General features: G+C 46.3%; 1 protein-coding gene and 1 long non-coding RNA gene across 2 annotated transcripts in view; one reads left to right on the plus strand and one right to left on the minus strand.

The window, feature by feature from the left end:
• nipal4 (NIPA like domain containing 4) overlaps nt 1-15,453 on the minus strand; it is a 66,951-nt gene that overhangs the window by 14,991 nt on the left and 36,507 nt on the right. The gene's annotated exons all lie outside the window — the stretch shown is intronic.
• LOC139072332 (uncharacterized) lies at nt 6,962-7,691 on the plus strand. The gene is made up of 3 exons (XR_011521851.1): nt 6,962-7,081; nt 7,265-7,358; nt 7,480-7,691. It is a non-coding gene; the product is annotated as an uncharacterized lncRNA (long non-coding RNA).

Here is a 15,453-nt window from a genome sequence, read left to right on the forward strand (position 1 = left end):
TCAACAGATGAGATTAAACAAAACAGATGAGAATTGCCCTTAAGCTGTTTAACTTGGACCAAGCATTTTAGGTCACAGACAGATGTAGCTTAGGGTCTCTGTCTATACACCTTATAAGACAATTTAGGTGATGGCATGTTGTTTTTCTGCTATTGAACTGTTTTCTAATAATGTTGTGTTAAATAAAGTGAAGGAAGGAGAGAAATAACGTTTCCCTAGCAGTTTTTAAAAATGTCCCCATGTAATCCGATTAATTGATTAATCGTTTCGAGACCCCATCCGATTAATCGATTATCCAAATAATCGTTTGTTGCAGCCCTACTACTTACGTGTTAATCTGTTATTTGTCCATCCATCCATTTTCATCCGCTTATCCGGAGTCGGGTTGCGGGGGCAGTAGAGTCGAGAGTCCCAGACTTCCCTCTCCCCAGCCGCCTGAGCCAGCTCCTCCGGGGGAATCCCTAGGGGTTCCCCGGCCAGGTCCAGTAAGAAGTCCGCTACGATAGCTTCTGGCATTTTTAAAAAGTATCCCAGGGCACAAGCGGGGTGCAGCAGTGGCAGTTGCCGAGGCAAAATCTCGGGCGTGGGAGGAGTTTGGTGAGGCCATGGAGAAAGACTATCGATCGGCTCCAAAGAGGTTCTGGCAAACTGTCCGGCGCCTCAGGAGAGGAAGGCAGCAACTCGCTCACACTGTTTACAGTGGGGATGGGGAGCTGCTGACGTCAACTGAGGCTATAGTCGGACGGTGGAAGGAATACTTTGAGGAGCTCCTCAATCCCACCAATGCGCATTCCGAGGAGGAACCAGAGCTGGGAGGCCTGGGGATGGACTGTCCGATCTTGGGGGCAGAAGTTGCTGAGGTAGTCAAACAACTACACAGCGGCGGAGCCCCGGGGGCGGATGAGGTTCGTCCTGGGTATCTCAAGGCTATGGATGTTGTAGGGCTGTCATGGTTGACATGTCTCTACAACATTGCGTGGTCATCGGGGGCAGTTCCTAGGGAGTGGCAGACCGGGGTGGTGGTCCCCATCTTTAAGAAGGGTGACCTGAGGGTCTGTTCCAACTATAGGGGGATCACACTCCTCAGCCTCCCTGGAAAGGTCTACTCCAAGGTACTGGAGAGGAGGGTCCGATCGATAGTTGAATCTCAGATAGAGGAGGAGCAATGTGGTTTTCGTCCTGGCCGTGGAACTGTGGACCAGCTCTATACCCTTGCAAGGGTGATGGAGGAGGCATTTGAGTTTGCCCAACCAATCCACATGTGTTTTGTGGATTTGGAGAAGGCTTATGACCGTGTCCCCAGGGGCACCCTGTGGGGGACGCTCCAGGAGTATGGGGTGGGTGGCTTTCTGTTAAGGGCCATTCAGTCCCTTTACCAGAGGAGCGTGAGTTTGGTCCGCATAGCCGGTAGTAAGTCGGACCTGTTCCCAGTGAGGGTTGGACTCCGCCAGGGCTGCCCTTTGTCACCGGTTCTGTTCATCACTTTTATGGACAGAATTTCTAGACGCAGCCGTGGTGTGGAGTGTGTCGAGTTTGGTGGCAGGAGAATCTCGTCTCTGCTTTTTGCGGATGATGTGGTCCTCCTAGCTTCATCCAGCTCTGACCTTCAGCTCTTGCTGGGTAGGTTCGCGGCCGAATGTGAAGCGGCTGGGATGAGGATCAGCACCTCCAAATCTGAGACCATGGTTCTCGACCGGAAAAGGGTGGCTTGCCACCTCCGGGTCGGGGGAGAGGTCCTACCTCAAGTGGAGGAGTTTAAGTATCTCGGGGTCTTGTTCACGAGTGAGGGTAGGAGGGATCGGGAGATCGACAGGCGGATTGGTTCGGCGTCTGCAGTGATGCGGACGCTGAGCCGATCTGTCGTGGGGAAGAGGGAGCTGAGCCAGAAAGCCAGGCTCTCGATTTACCGGTCGATCTACGTCCCAATCCTCACCTATGGTCATGAGCTTTGGGTAATGACCGAAAGAACGAGATCGCGGATACAAGCGGACGAAATGAGTTTCCTCCGTAGGGTGGCCGGGCTCAGCCTTAGAGATAGGGTGAGGAGCTCAGACATTCGGGAGGGACTCGGAGTAGAACCGCTGCTCCTCCGGATCGAAAGGAGCCGGTTGAGGTGGTTTGGGCATCTGGTCAGGATGCCTCCTGGACGCCTCCCCGGGGAGGTGTTTCGGGCATGTCCTGCCGGCAGAAGGCCCCCGGGTCGACCCAGGACACGTTGGAGAGGTTACATCTCCAATCTGGTCCGGGAACGCCTTGGGGTCCTGCCGGAGGAGCTGGTGGACAAGGCCGGGGAGAGGACGGCCTGGAGCTCCCTAGTTGGGATGCTGCCCCCGCGACCCGGACCCGGATAAGCGGAGGAAGACGAGACGAGACGATCCCAGGGGCACGGTAAGGGTCAGAGATGTTTAGTCTATTTAATTTCTGACTATATAAAACGATTTCTTCGGTTTTAAAGTGTGAAGTAAACTCCGACGAAGTAAAATCCAAGCCGATCCCGTTCACGTTCATGGTTAAGATCCGTGTTTGTTTAGCTTCTTTTACCTGCCAATATGGCGTCTACTAACTGAGAGGAAGGTGGAAGAAAAAGAAAACGGGCTCAAAGCAGAAGTATGTAGACTTTCTAAATTTAGCAAAGGAACTTTTTGTGTTCGCATTGTAGCTAACTGCCTCTCCTGCCACGGACAGACCCTCGCTAGCTGTTTACATTCAAAATAGGCTACAGTATCTCGTAACTTTGACCAATTAATTTTACTTTTTAATCGTCGTGTCAACATGCAATGAGACAATATCTGAACAGAACTAGCATGTCAACAGATCACAGATGAGGGAAAGAAAGCAGAACGCAGAATTAATGTAGTTGGGATATTTTAAAAAACTGCCAAATTCAACACAGCACTATTACAAAAGAAGAACAATCAGCCATGACAGCTTTATCCAAAAGTGAACAGATAATTATTCTACTGGCAGACAAAGGAAGAACCACAGTAGTTATGGACAGAGAAAAATATAAACAACAGATGAAACAGATGCTAGAGGACAAAAATACATACAAAACACTTAAAAAGACCCAACAGAAAACATTTAAAAAAACATGAAAAAATTACTGAAGCCACTACAAGAAAAAGGCAAAATAACAGAAAAAATGTACAAACACTGATTGCTATGGCAAACATAACACCAAGAATATATGGAACGCCAAAAATACACAAACAAAACACCCCACTTAGACCAATAGTTGACAACATAGGTACACCAACATACAACATGGCAAGAGATATAAGCAGAATCATCAGCCCGTTATTAGGAAACAGAGATCAACACTGAAAAACAGCATAGAACTGGCAAAAGAACTAAAGGAGATTACAATAGAAGACAATGACATACTCATCTCACATGACGTCACATACCTGTTCACAAAAACACCAACCCAAAAAAATCATAGCCATAGTAGTTAACAGAATCAGACAGGACAAGACTTTACACAAAAGAACAAACCTCACAGCAGATGACATAGCACAACTGATAGGACTGGTAGCTAACTCCACTTACTTCACATATGACAACACAATTTACAAACAACTGGAAGGCTTCGCCATGGGTAACCCGTTATCAGCCACCCTGTGAGAGTTTTTCATGGAAGACCTGGAACAAAAAGCCATAGCCACTGCCCCCCCAAACTGTAAAATAAAACTACGGAAACGCTACGTGGACGACATACTGGATATCATACCAAAAGGACAAACAGAAACACTAACACAACACTTGAATAACATTGACGACACAGGCAGCATAAAATCCACATATGAGTCAGAAACAGAAGGCAGTATAGCTTTTATGGATATGAAAATCACCAGGCAGACCGATGGGACCCTAAACATAAACACATACAGGAAACCAACACACACAGACCAATATCTATTATGGACATCAGAACACCCCACCATACACAAAATGTCAGTAATCAGAACACTATATCACCGAACAAACATAATAACAGAAGAAAGAGACTGTAAACAAGAGGACAAACACAAACAACATGTTTAAAGACCTGCGGATACCCAACATGGGGAATAAAAAAAGGAAAACAACAAACAACAACAGAAAGAAAAGGACAACCAAAGCAAAGAACCAGAAACCCAGAAAGACAAGAACCAAAACCAGTGATAACCCTACCATACATCAGAGGCATAACAGAAAAAATAAGAGCAACAATGAAAAAACACAACATAAACACACCAACAAAACCATACACAACAGTTAGAAACAGACTAGTGCACCCAAAAGACAAAATACTAGCTGGACTTAAATGTGGAGTCATTTACGAAATCCCATGCAAACTCTGCAATAAAACATACATAGGAGAAACTGGACGCCAACTCAACACACGAACAATAGAACATAGAAAGGAGTGTGAGAAAGAGGCAAGTAGAAAACAAACAAGAGCAGCAAAAGAAGAAGCAGAAAGTACAATAAAGAAGTCAGCCGTAACAGATCACTGCATAAGAGAAAACCATGTTATGGACTGGGACAACACAAGGATCGTAAACACCGAACAACTAAAATACAAAAGATGGATAAAAGAAGCAATCGAGATAAGGAGACGTGGATGTGGGACCATGAACAGGGACGATGGAGTTTACACGTTGGACCGCGCATGGGACTGCAGTCGGAGAGGGGAGAGCGGGTAGCAGAGGGCGACAACGTCCTCTGCTACCCGCGGATAAACCGAGAAGGAAGTGACGCCACCATCAGCGTCAGCCTGAGGAAGTCTGCAGCAGCAGACGAAACGTAGCGACAAAACAGGTAACGAAACTGTTTCTGTGTTTTAAAAAAATAACGACAGCATGGGTCCAGATAATGTAATGGTCAAACCAGAAGACATTCCTTATGAAGATACAAAATAAAAGGTTATGTCTTTGAGTATGATTTATTTGGATTAAGTTATTTATAGCATAATTCATAAAAGTTGCATTTTCTCATTAACCCAAAAAAATATAACTAATAAAAGTAACAGCTGTGTAGCCTTATTTAAAAAGAAAGAAATACAGTTTGTAAAGGAGCAAAGAGCATGTTCCTGATTCTCTGCCCTACTGGTTGAAAGTGGAATTACAAGTATTGTAAAAAAATACAGCAGCAGCTGGCGCTACCAACGAGCTAACACGAACATGAGACAAGGCTTACTAAATAAAACACAATTCAAAAATATCTGCAGTGTTTTACTAACAATATTATAACTTACAAGTCCAGTAGCAACAAAGCTGGGGCACCATCTGGCCCTGATTTCATATCATCCTTCAGCTTACTCAGACAAATGTAGCATGTTCTGATGTTGACTCTGGTTTTCATTCTTTGCTTCACCTACTATGACATTACTTTCTTACTTTTACTTCCATGATGCCAATAGAAAAGCAGCCTTCATCTTTTTCTTCTTCTTGTGCTCTATATTGATGATCAAACAGAAAAAGTTAAGTCCACCAATATTAAAATGGTCAAGTTTATAACCCAACAATCAGTGGGATTAATGTTTAGGCTGTAGATTAAAGTTTAAAAAACTATTTAGTTTTACTTTAAACCACTGCAGTGTCAGGCCTAAAGAAAGCTAATATGAGTCATAAGTACAAAAATAAAATTGTTAAGGTTTTCCAAAGTGTTGGGTGTTAAAGGTATAGCAAAGAATGTTTCTGAGCAATGGACCTCTCCTCGTTTAGAAAAATAAAAAGGGTGCATGAGAAAGAATGCCCAGTTATCGTAGTTAGAAGTAGCTGCCAGCCTTGCAGCTAACTTCTTCTTCTACCAGTAAACTAAAATGAATTTCTCCAAATAGCCTGCTGAACTTTTGTTTACCTGTCGGGCAGAAAACCGGCGGTGGCGTTTGTGGGGAGCCCAACCTTCGCTTTGCGCTGGAAGTGAAAACTACCCAGCAACATACAACGATGTACGGCGATGGCCTTGCATGAATGGTTCACCAGAATGATTGACAGTTATGCGGATCAGTGGTTTACGTGATCCATTCTGAAGAAAAAGATTGTTTGCTATAGCTTAAAGTACTTGATTTTTAATAATTATAGCAGATAAACAAGTCCAGAAGAGACGTTTTGGTAAAACTAAAAGCATGAATACAAAAAGCAACTGTAAAAATAAAATGTTAATGCAGAAACTCCATTTTATGTGACTAGGTTCACACTGCAGGTCTGCACGCACAATTTCAATTTATCAAGTACATGTGATTTCTTGGTGTGGCTGTTCACATTGGACATGAAATGTGACATTAAACAATTTCCAATGTGAACACGTAATTTCTCCAAAAGCTACCTGCATGCACAGAAGAGGATAAGAAGTTTTGCACAGTGGAGTCATAACTAAAAGAGGTGGATTTGCGCTGTAAAAGCCTTCAGTGACATTTCATCCACCATTTTACACCCTAAAAAGTAATTAATGGGACCTTTAGTCATTACGTAAATATATATGTTGTTGTGAAATGAAAAATCAAGTTCATAAACAGTTAGTCTTCTTAATTAAAAATTGTATTATATTGAGTTCAGGTGACACACAAATTTTGCCTTTTTACTCAATATATAATTATGATTAGTCTGAATTTAAAATGATCAGTTAATCAAAACACAATATAATTTAAAGTTGTGTCAATGTAAAATAAAACTTGATGACGTGTAAACCTCCCACAGTTCCTCAATTTTGCTCAAGCGGACATTTTCAACAGCACATTGTTGAGGGTCTGACCTCATGAGGAAATTACTATGCAGTGATTTTCTCCAAAATGACTGTGCTTAAATTGCTCTGAAAAGCAAATGGCTGTGTCTCAATTCAGGGTCTGCATCCTACCTCGGCCGGATTCGTCGGCCGGTTACGTCACAGCGCCGCGACTCGGCCTGTCCCAATTCGAAGACTCCTTCAAATGCGGTCGACGAATGCGGCCTTCTTTTCGCCTGAATGAAGGATGGGTCGGGTGTATCCTTCAATAGGTAGCATTTCCCAAGATGCCTTGCGGGCGGCCGGCAGAAAAACTTAAAAACAATGGCGGACAGTGAAGCGGGAGCTGTCGGAGAGGATTGCGCTTATAAATGTAAGTATAAACTTGAAAACTGTCAGTTTAAGGACTTTTTGTGATACATGAACGTTATTTTAGTTAGAAATGTTACAGTAAAAGTGCTTGTATTGCGGTCTCGGCTCGTATGTTCGGCCGCGCTCGGTGTCGCACTTCTCCCGCTACGTTTCCCCCTGATTTTAATAGAAGTTTGTATTTTAGGACCAAAAGAGAAAACCAGGGAATTTATTAAGCTTAGGGCGGAGATGGACCACATGATCACCGGAGCAAAGTATTCGGCGGCTGTGGCATGGAGGTACAATAACATCTCATATTTTAAAAACTCGTTTGAGTATATTTTTTTCTGCGAAAACATGAAAGGAATAACCCGTTGTCCTCTTTTCTCTTCCTGTTTCTTTTCTTACATGTTTGTTAAGACTATTCTGGAGAAAATGGGCATCCAGGGGAAGGTGCCAGCGATGAGCTTCTGGAGCTGATCTGGGAGGACATGAGGCTGCAGAGCAGCAGAGAGCACAGGAGAGAAGGAAGAACTTTGACAGCTTTTTACTTTGCTAGAAAAAAATGGTTAATGAAGATTAAACATGTACATGTAAAAGAAATATCTAAATAAAATCAGTTCTGCATTAAACTCTTGAATTTTATTTTTGTTTACAAATGAGAATTGTTTACTAGAGGGTATCCGCTGGGTCTTGAAAAGTCTTAAAAGGTGATAAATCGGTTTTGGTCAAAGTAAGACCCTTAGAAAGTATTAAAAACTATTATCACATCTTTGCTCAGGCTCAGCTAGTCTAAAGTATTTTCTCTGAATTAGCTCTCCAACAGTCAAGGAAATGATTAACCCCCAGAGACCCAATGTTGTAGTATTACAACATCAGATTTAAGTCTACAAAAATAAACCTTCCCCATTTTTTTTTCTTTTTAAAACCACATTTACATTGCTAATAGGTCCTATTCAGTTCTGCAACACTATTGGCTGTTAAAATGTGTAAATAGGCCCGTTTATCTGGCCTCCTAGAACAACATGTGAAAGGTTAAAAAATATTTTGCAGTTGTTTTCTAAATTTGGGTTTCTGGGGGTTAAAAAGCTAAATAAAACGTCGAGCTCCATCATTTAAGGTTCCTTCTGCCCAGCGGTTCCACGGTTGCTAGGCGACGGAACGTTCGCCGAGGGAGTTCATGAAGGCTAGGCCTGTCCAAATTCACAGCCGTTAACATCCGGTCTACCCGGCCGACGGAGGACGCAGCCCACGTCGGCCGGGTGGGCTGGGTCCTTCGAAGGATGCAGACCCTGAATTGAGACACAGCCACAAATCACATCAGCGCCAAGAAACTTCATTTCCCATGATGCTTTGCACACGGAAGCATTGTGATGACGTCACCGCCTAGTACCAGAAACACGTTCTGCGCATGTGCGGGAAGCCGTGGAGCTTTTCCCGCGAACTAAGACCATAAATCTTCAGCAGAGACAAAGAATCCTCGTTCTTTTGCCCAGGATACCTGGCGGTAAGGACACGCTTGTCAACGCTCCGACTCCCTTGAGCACGCGGAAGCTCTAAGTGCACAAGTGGAGCCCACGGAACTGCTGGAAACTAAACTGCAAGCCCATCAGATCTGCTCGTTTCTGCTCCCCTCCAGCTGATGTTTGAGGACACAGAACTGCGGAGGAAAGCAACAACTCCATCAAGCACGCTGTAAGTTATAACTCAGCACAGAAAGAAACTTTGCTGTCTCTGTCCAGCCCGTGGAGAAACACTCGTGAACGCCAAACAACGGAGAAAGCATCAAACCGACGGACGACGCCGAAAGCTGCGGAGAAACACGGAAAACCGTCAAATCAAAACAGTGAGGGACGCTTCACTGTTCTGGTGATCAGAAACTCATCTCTTTCTCTCATTCTTTCCTTCTCCCGTTTCCTCTATAGTCTCGAATAAGCAATAAACCGCGTCTATTGCTTAAAAAGTAGCTTCGTGCTTTCCTCTTTCGTCCCAAACACGTCAGTCGGGTCATTTTGAAAGAATAAACTTCTTATTGATCATTGTTTGGTATCTTTAAATGTTTTCTGCTTGGCCACGTGGTTAAACTAAAAGATATTATTCGTGATTAATCTTTTGTGTTGTTTCATGATCTTTTGAAATGTTTTGAGTGATTTAAGGTTAAGTTACTACTGATTCTAAGTGCTTTGGAAGTTAAAGTGCAAGTTGCCACCCACACTTTAGCCAGACAAAGGGGTCAGCCATCTTGTATTCAAGACTCCATTTTGAATCCATACACACACACACACACACACACACTACTCCTTTGTGAGAACAAAGGACCCCATTCATACATCCTCCATCACATGCAAACACATCCATCTTCAATCATATCACATGGTTATTATTCATCTATTCCACTGTTTATTCATTTGACAAATTGTTAATTAAATGTTATAAAATTCAGATTTTTGTGTCCAGTAGCTTTGTTGTGTCGAAGAGAAGTCTCTGCTCCGAGGATTCTACGAACTTCAAGATTACTGATAAGAGTTTTGGATTCATTTCCCTTTCTAATTAAAGGGTGGTGCCCCGAAGATATCTAAGAATATCTTAATTAATTAATAAATCAGTAAATAGTTCCATATTTACAGAATTTATTGAAGAATCCAAAAGTAAGTTAAAGCTTACGAATTGTTCGCTCCTAATAACCCCAACATTTTATTGGTGCGGCCGCGTGAGGCTTGGATACACAGAGATTTCTATCCGGCACAAACAAACAAATAAATCCAAAGAGCTTGAATTAAAAATAATCCGTTGTTCAGCCTTGAACCAGCAACAGAGTGGTGCTGATTTCGCTGAGCAGGAAGCTGCATCGAACTCTCACCAGTAACTCAGTGCTTCTTTAAAGGTGCAACGTGTAAATTAATTCTGGTTAACCTTTTAGGTTAAAATTCAGCTTTTCCTTAAAGGTGCAACGTGTAATTAATTCTGGCTAACCTTTTAGGTTAAAATTCAGTTTTTCCTTAAAGGTGCAACGTGTAATTAATTCTGGCTAACCTTTTAGGTTAAAATTCAGTTCCTCATTAAAGGTGCAGCGTGTAAGTAATTCTGACTAACCCTTTTAGGCTAAAATTAACTGCTAATTTAGCGACTTTAACTCACAGTGGCTATTATAACTAACTGAAACCTTCACTCAAAGACTGATAACACCCTGTTTGCTAATATTCTGAAGGAATAACTAGCATATTTAACACCCAAGTGTTGTAAGACGTTGCTACGGCAACGCACCAGCTTTTGCTAAAATACTGAAAGGAATAGTATTTTAAGCGTCAGTCACGGCATTCCGTGCAATCTTAAAACGCTAAAACCTGTGCGCACAAAGGTTAATTTAGTGTTTTTCTGCTACAAAGCTAGCAGTTGCTGCCCAAAAGGTGCAGCTTGAGCTATCTGCAGAAGCTCTACTAGGCTATTTTTGGTTCGGTTGTTAAAATGGAGGGACAGAGTAGTGAACTGACCAACTCCCAGCAACCAGGTGGCGCTGCAGCCCACGACTATGAACCTGGCCTACTTTCTGGACAAATATTGTCCAAACTGGTCGCGGTTGCTCGAGAACCCGACTACCCTTCTAGGGATTTCACTGAAGAACAGCGTAGCGTCGAGCTAGAAGCTGTAATCGATCAAATAGAAAACCCGGATGGTACAAAACCAATCCAGGTTCACTTAGCTAAGTTAGCCCTGATCCTCTATCAGAGAGGACTCCAACATGATAGAGAGATCATGAACCTCCAGAGTATTCTAGCTGAAAAACAGCGAAATGGAAGGCTGATCGAGGAAGACGACACCCGCACCGATTCTGGGGAAGATGGGGAGAAGACCCCGCCCCCTTCTGCTGATGACAACAAACAGTGGGAAGGGGGGAAACACCAGGACTCTCTGGACGGACGCACGCCGCAGGGGAGAGATGAAGCTCATCTGTTCCAACCTTCGGCCCCGTTCCCTACACACACTATAGGGCATTCAGGACCATCTAGGGGCCGAGGGCAGTTCGCCCTCGAACCCCAGGTTGGACCACCACCCTCATCTTCACGGCCTTCTCAATTAGTGAGAAGCCGACCAGCCGAGCGGCACCTCTATTTAGACCGCTCCCCCAGTCCACGAAGGGTGCAAGGTGCCGATTGGGGTTATGCACCCCAAGCTGCACCTCAACCATCCACCCATCCTAGCTACTCCGGTATTCGGCATGCCGATAACCAGCTGCATGACCAAGCATCATACGCCAGTCCGTACCCGGACAGAGCGTATTACGCAGAAGCCCCAGTTGAAAGACGCAGGCTGCACTACGCAGACGTGCCCCGGGAGGAGGACCTCCCAAGACACCCACGTGACGTGCCAGCAGCCCGCCACAACATGCCGAACCCCGATTTGGGCCCCAGGAGTCAACATTGGGAGCCCAGAGCACACCAGCGATATCCAGCGCCTTCTGAGACAGACCGTGGGTCAGAGTCAGAGGATGACGCGCCGTACCGTGAGTCAGGGCTCCGTGTACGTCAAATTGAATCGCTAGCTAAAGACATAGAACGCTTTGATCCTAACACCAATGAATCCAATGTCGACGATTATCTCAGGGAGATAGAACGTTGTCTGCTTGATCTTCCAGCACCCTCTTCAAGGGAAAAGCTCAAGCTAATTTGGAAAACCACATCTAGAACGGTGCACGGTTTCATGGAAACTCTACCATCTGACATTCGAGATCGGTACTCCTCGCTCTGCCGAGCGTTGAGAGATGAATACGCCACGTATGCAGACTCTGCGTCAGCTACAATGGGGGCCTTCTCCATCAAACACGGGAGGAACGAACCCCCCAGAGAGTATTAACGCCGACTCAAAAGTGCTTATTTCCAAGGTCGAAACGGCCCTGGGCTCGAGGAAGACCCTGCCTTCAGATCCCTGTTCATTCACAACCTGCACGAGTGTGTTCGCTCCGAAGTCTCAATGTATTGTCGGATAAAAAAACTGACAACTCAGGAGATTAGGAGATACGCTCAACAGGCTTGGGAAGCCGGCGGAAAGCCCCAAAAGCCTGACGCACATCACCGCGTCATGCACCTAGCTCCCGACGCCGAGCCGCGTTTGGAGCTTGAAGGCACAGAAGCTCCACCCACTAAGCCAAAATCTGCTAAACCTAGACCTGTTAAACCGCGAGAGCAGTCCCAATCTCCTCAACAGGGGAAGGGGGGTGCTAATCGGCCGCCTAGGTCTGGACAATCAGACAGGAAGTGGCCCAACCAAAACCAACGGCAGGTAGGTTGGAACAGTGGAAGGTTTAAGGAGCGCCGCCCACAGGTAGGTCCCGAACACAAGTCCGCAGGTGAGTACTTGACCAAAGCCGACCTCCAGGAGATGTTTCAGCAGTTCCTAGCTAAACAGAAGGAACAGCTGAGATCTGCAGGAGAGACCCCTGCACCAAAGTCTTCTTCTAAGAAGCCAGACCCAGAGCCAACGTCCGCATGACTAGGCGTGGCTCAACCTCCCAGCGTGGCCAGGACCTACCTGATCAGCTGGGGGAACACTACTGGTAGATCACAGGAGTCTCCTGAAATCTACCCCCCAGAGAAACCTGATACTAAATTTCTGAAGTTCCTTGGTGACTTAACAAACCATGATCATGCTCGCCGTTTGTACTGTAGCACCAACGTAGGTGGGTGCATACAGGTTGATGCTCTGCTGGATACCGGCTCAGAAATCACCCTGATGTGCTCCACATTGTTCCATCGCGTGTCTGACACCATGCGGTCGCTCGGGAAACCAGTCCAGGTTGAACCTTGTGACCTGAAAATCACCAGCTACACCCAGACCCGGGAGTGTATCACTCACCGGGCGTGGCTGGATATCACCTTCCAAGACATGACTCTGGTTCACCCGTTTTATGTCTGCAAGCTAGACACTGAACCACTTCTCATTGGTCAGGACCTGCTTGAACGTCTAGCTCCCCTCATCGACTGCCAGAAGGGTCAACTGTGGGCCCAGGTGGACACACCTAAGCCCTGGAACCCGGATAGCAGCCGACCATCCTCCATTCTTGAAGTCAGCATAAGTGAGCAGCAAAACCCTTGTTCCAAGGTCATGCCCCTCCCTACGGCTCCCACAGACGATGACCGCCTGCAAAGGCATGAAACCGCTCCTGGAACTCCGTTCCGCACACATTCATCTTTTCTCTGCTCGCTGAAGAACGTCAGCCTGCAGCCATATGCACCACACATAGTTGGTGGTCTTACCATCAACTGCACCCACATCTCAGATGCTCGCCTTGCTCTTTGGTCTGAAAAGTCAGCCATCAGCCAGCAGACGTTTGAACACCTGCGTCAGAAGGACCCCCTTCTGGTCAGTGTGACACGTAGCCATCGGCTCTTGTCACCTACTTGGCCGCAGAGGCTCCTGAAAGCGCCAGAGGTCTGCTCTCTGACTATCCAACTTGGAGCAAGACAGCTCACACATACATTCAGCATCATACCACAGCTTGATCCACCTGCACTCATTGGAGCAGATCTGCTGGTCCGACTCGGTGCCCAGCTGGACACTTGCAATCAAGTCCTTTGGGCCCGGGCCACACCATCCTCTGAGCCCCGCTCAGAAGGCCCTGAACACTTGCTGTCCGGTCAGACCATTCCACAGGCCTGCCGTGCAGTGGTTGAAGCCAGCACGGTTCTGCCCCCATTGGTCAAAGGGGTGCCTGTTCGTCTGACTCTGATGAAGCATCAGAAGCTGCCAGGCACACAGGCCTTCTTCCAGCCATCACCGCACTTCTTGGAGCTCAACTTAGCCGTCTGTGGCACGCCACTCTTGGAGCTGAACAATCGTTCTGCCTACTTGTTGGTCGAAAATCCGACCCGGAGTCCTATCCACATGCCGGCAGGAAAGCCCTTGGGCATGCTGATAGATAGCTCATTCCATGACTTCGAACTGTCAGTCCCCGTGATCGGACAACTTCCGTTGTTCTTGAACGACAGACAGGTTGGTGTAGACACATTCAGTACTTTCCCTTCACAAATGATTACCATCAAGCGGCATGAAGCCCTTCCTGAGGAACCCATTTGCAGTGCAACCTTAGATACTGACGGCGGTCAGTGTCTAATGGTTTTTGCAATAAATACTCAACCCTCTGAGTCACCGGTTGAAAGCCCGGAACACCAGAGACCCTCCTCCTCTGAACCTTATGACAGCTTCGAGGCCGAAGTCAGCCAGCAGCTTGACAAAGCGGATGCGCTGGAGTCAGAGGAGCAGAGAGCAGAGCTTAGAAGCCTGTTCTATGAGTTTCAGTCCGTCTTATCCAGGGACTCCCTGGACTGTGGACTCACAAACCTGCATACGGTTCGCATTCCAACGAACCCGAATGCCCCTCCTATTTTTGTACGTCAGTACAAGATTCCCCTCGCTGCTTATGAGTCGATCCAGGAGATCCTCGATCAGCTGAAGGAGAAAAACATCATCAGAGAGTGTAACTCCACTTACAACTCTCCCATCTGGCCGGTTCTGAAACCGACTGGGAAATGGCGTCTCACCATAGACTATCGTGCACTGAACAAACAAGTACCTCTCTCCAGGTGGCCTATGATCCATTTAGATCAGGAGCTAGCCAGAGTCAGAGATGCTCGTTTCTTCTCTACGGTTGACGTAGCCAACGGCTTCTGGACCATGAAGGTTGAGCCGGCGGACCAGTATAAACTGGCTTTCTCCTTTGGAAATCGCCAATATACTTGGAACCGCTGCCCCTTTGGCTACTCTAACTCACCTGCCGAGTTCAACATCTTCCTCCACAAAGCCATGTCAGATGCTGCTTCCAGAGGGAACCTCATATATGTCGATGACATCTTGATGAGGAGTCGAACCTTCGAGGAGCACCTGGCCGAACTCCGTCACGTGCTGCAACAGCTCGCTGACGCCGGAGCTAAATTGGCGATTCTCAAGGGACAGTGGTGTCGAACCAAAGTGGAGTATGTTGGACTGCTGGTTGGCCCTAATGGAGTCGAGCCCCAAGCGGGACGCATTAGAGCCATTCAGGACATCAAAGCCCCAGCTAATCTGACCGAACTCAGGAGCTTCCTCGGAGTCTGCAACTACTCCAGGCAGTTCATTGAGGAGTACGCTGAAATAGCGAGGCCCCTCACTGAGCTGCTTCAGAACGACACACCTTTCGTGTGGGACAGACCCCAAGAACACTCCTTCCAGTTCCTAAAACAGAAGTTGGCGTCCGCACCCTGTCTGGCTTACCCAGACAAGGATAAAGAGTTCTACATAGAGGCTACTTTCTCCTCTCACTGCCTGAGCGCTGCTTTGAAGCAGAAACACGATCAGGACATGAGAGTTGTGGCATACGCCAGCAAGCCTCTGAGCAAGGTGGAACTCCAGTTCTCAGACTGC

The sequence above is a fragment of the Nothobranchius furzeri genome, chromosome 10 (assembly GCF_043380555.1).
Source record: "Nothobranchius furzeri strain GRZ-AD chromosome 10, NfurGRZ-RIMD1, whole genome shotgun sequence".
NCBI classification, from domain to species: domain Eukaryota; kingdom Metazoa; phylum Chordata; class Actinopteri; order Cyprinodontiformes; family Nothobranchiidae; genus Nothobranchius; species Nothobranchius furzeri.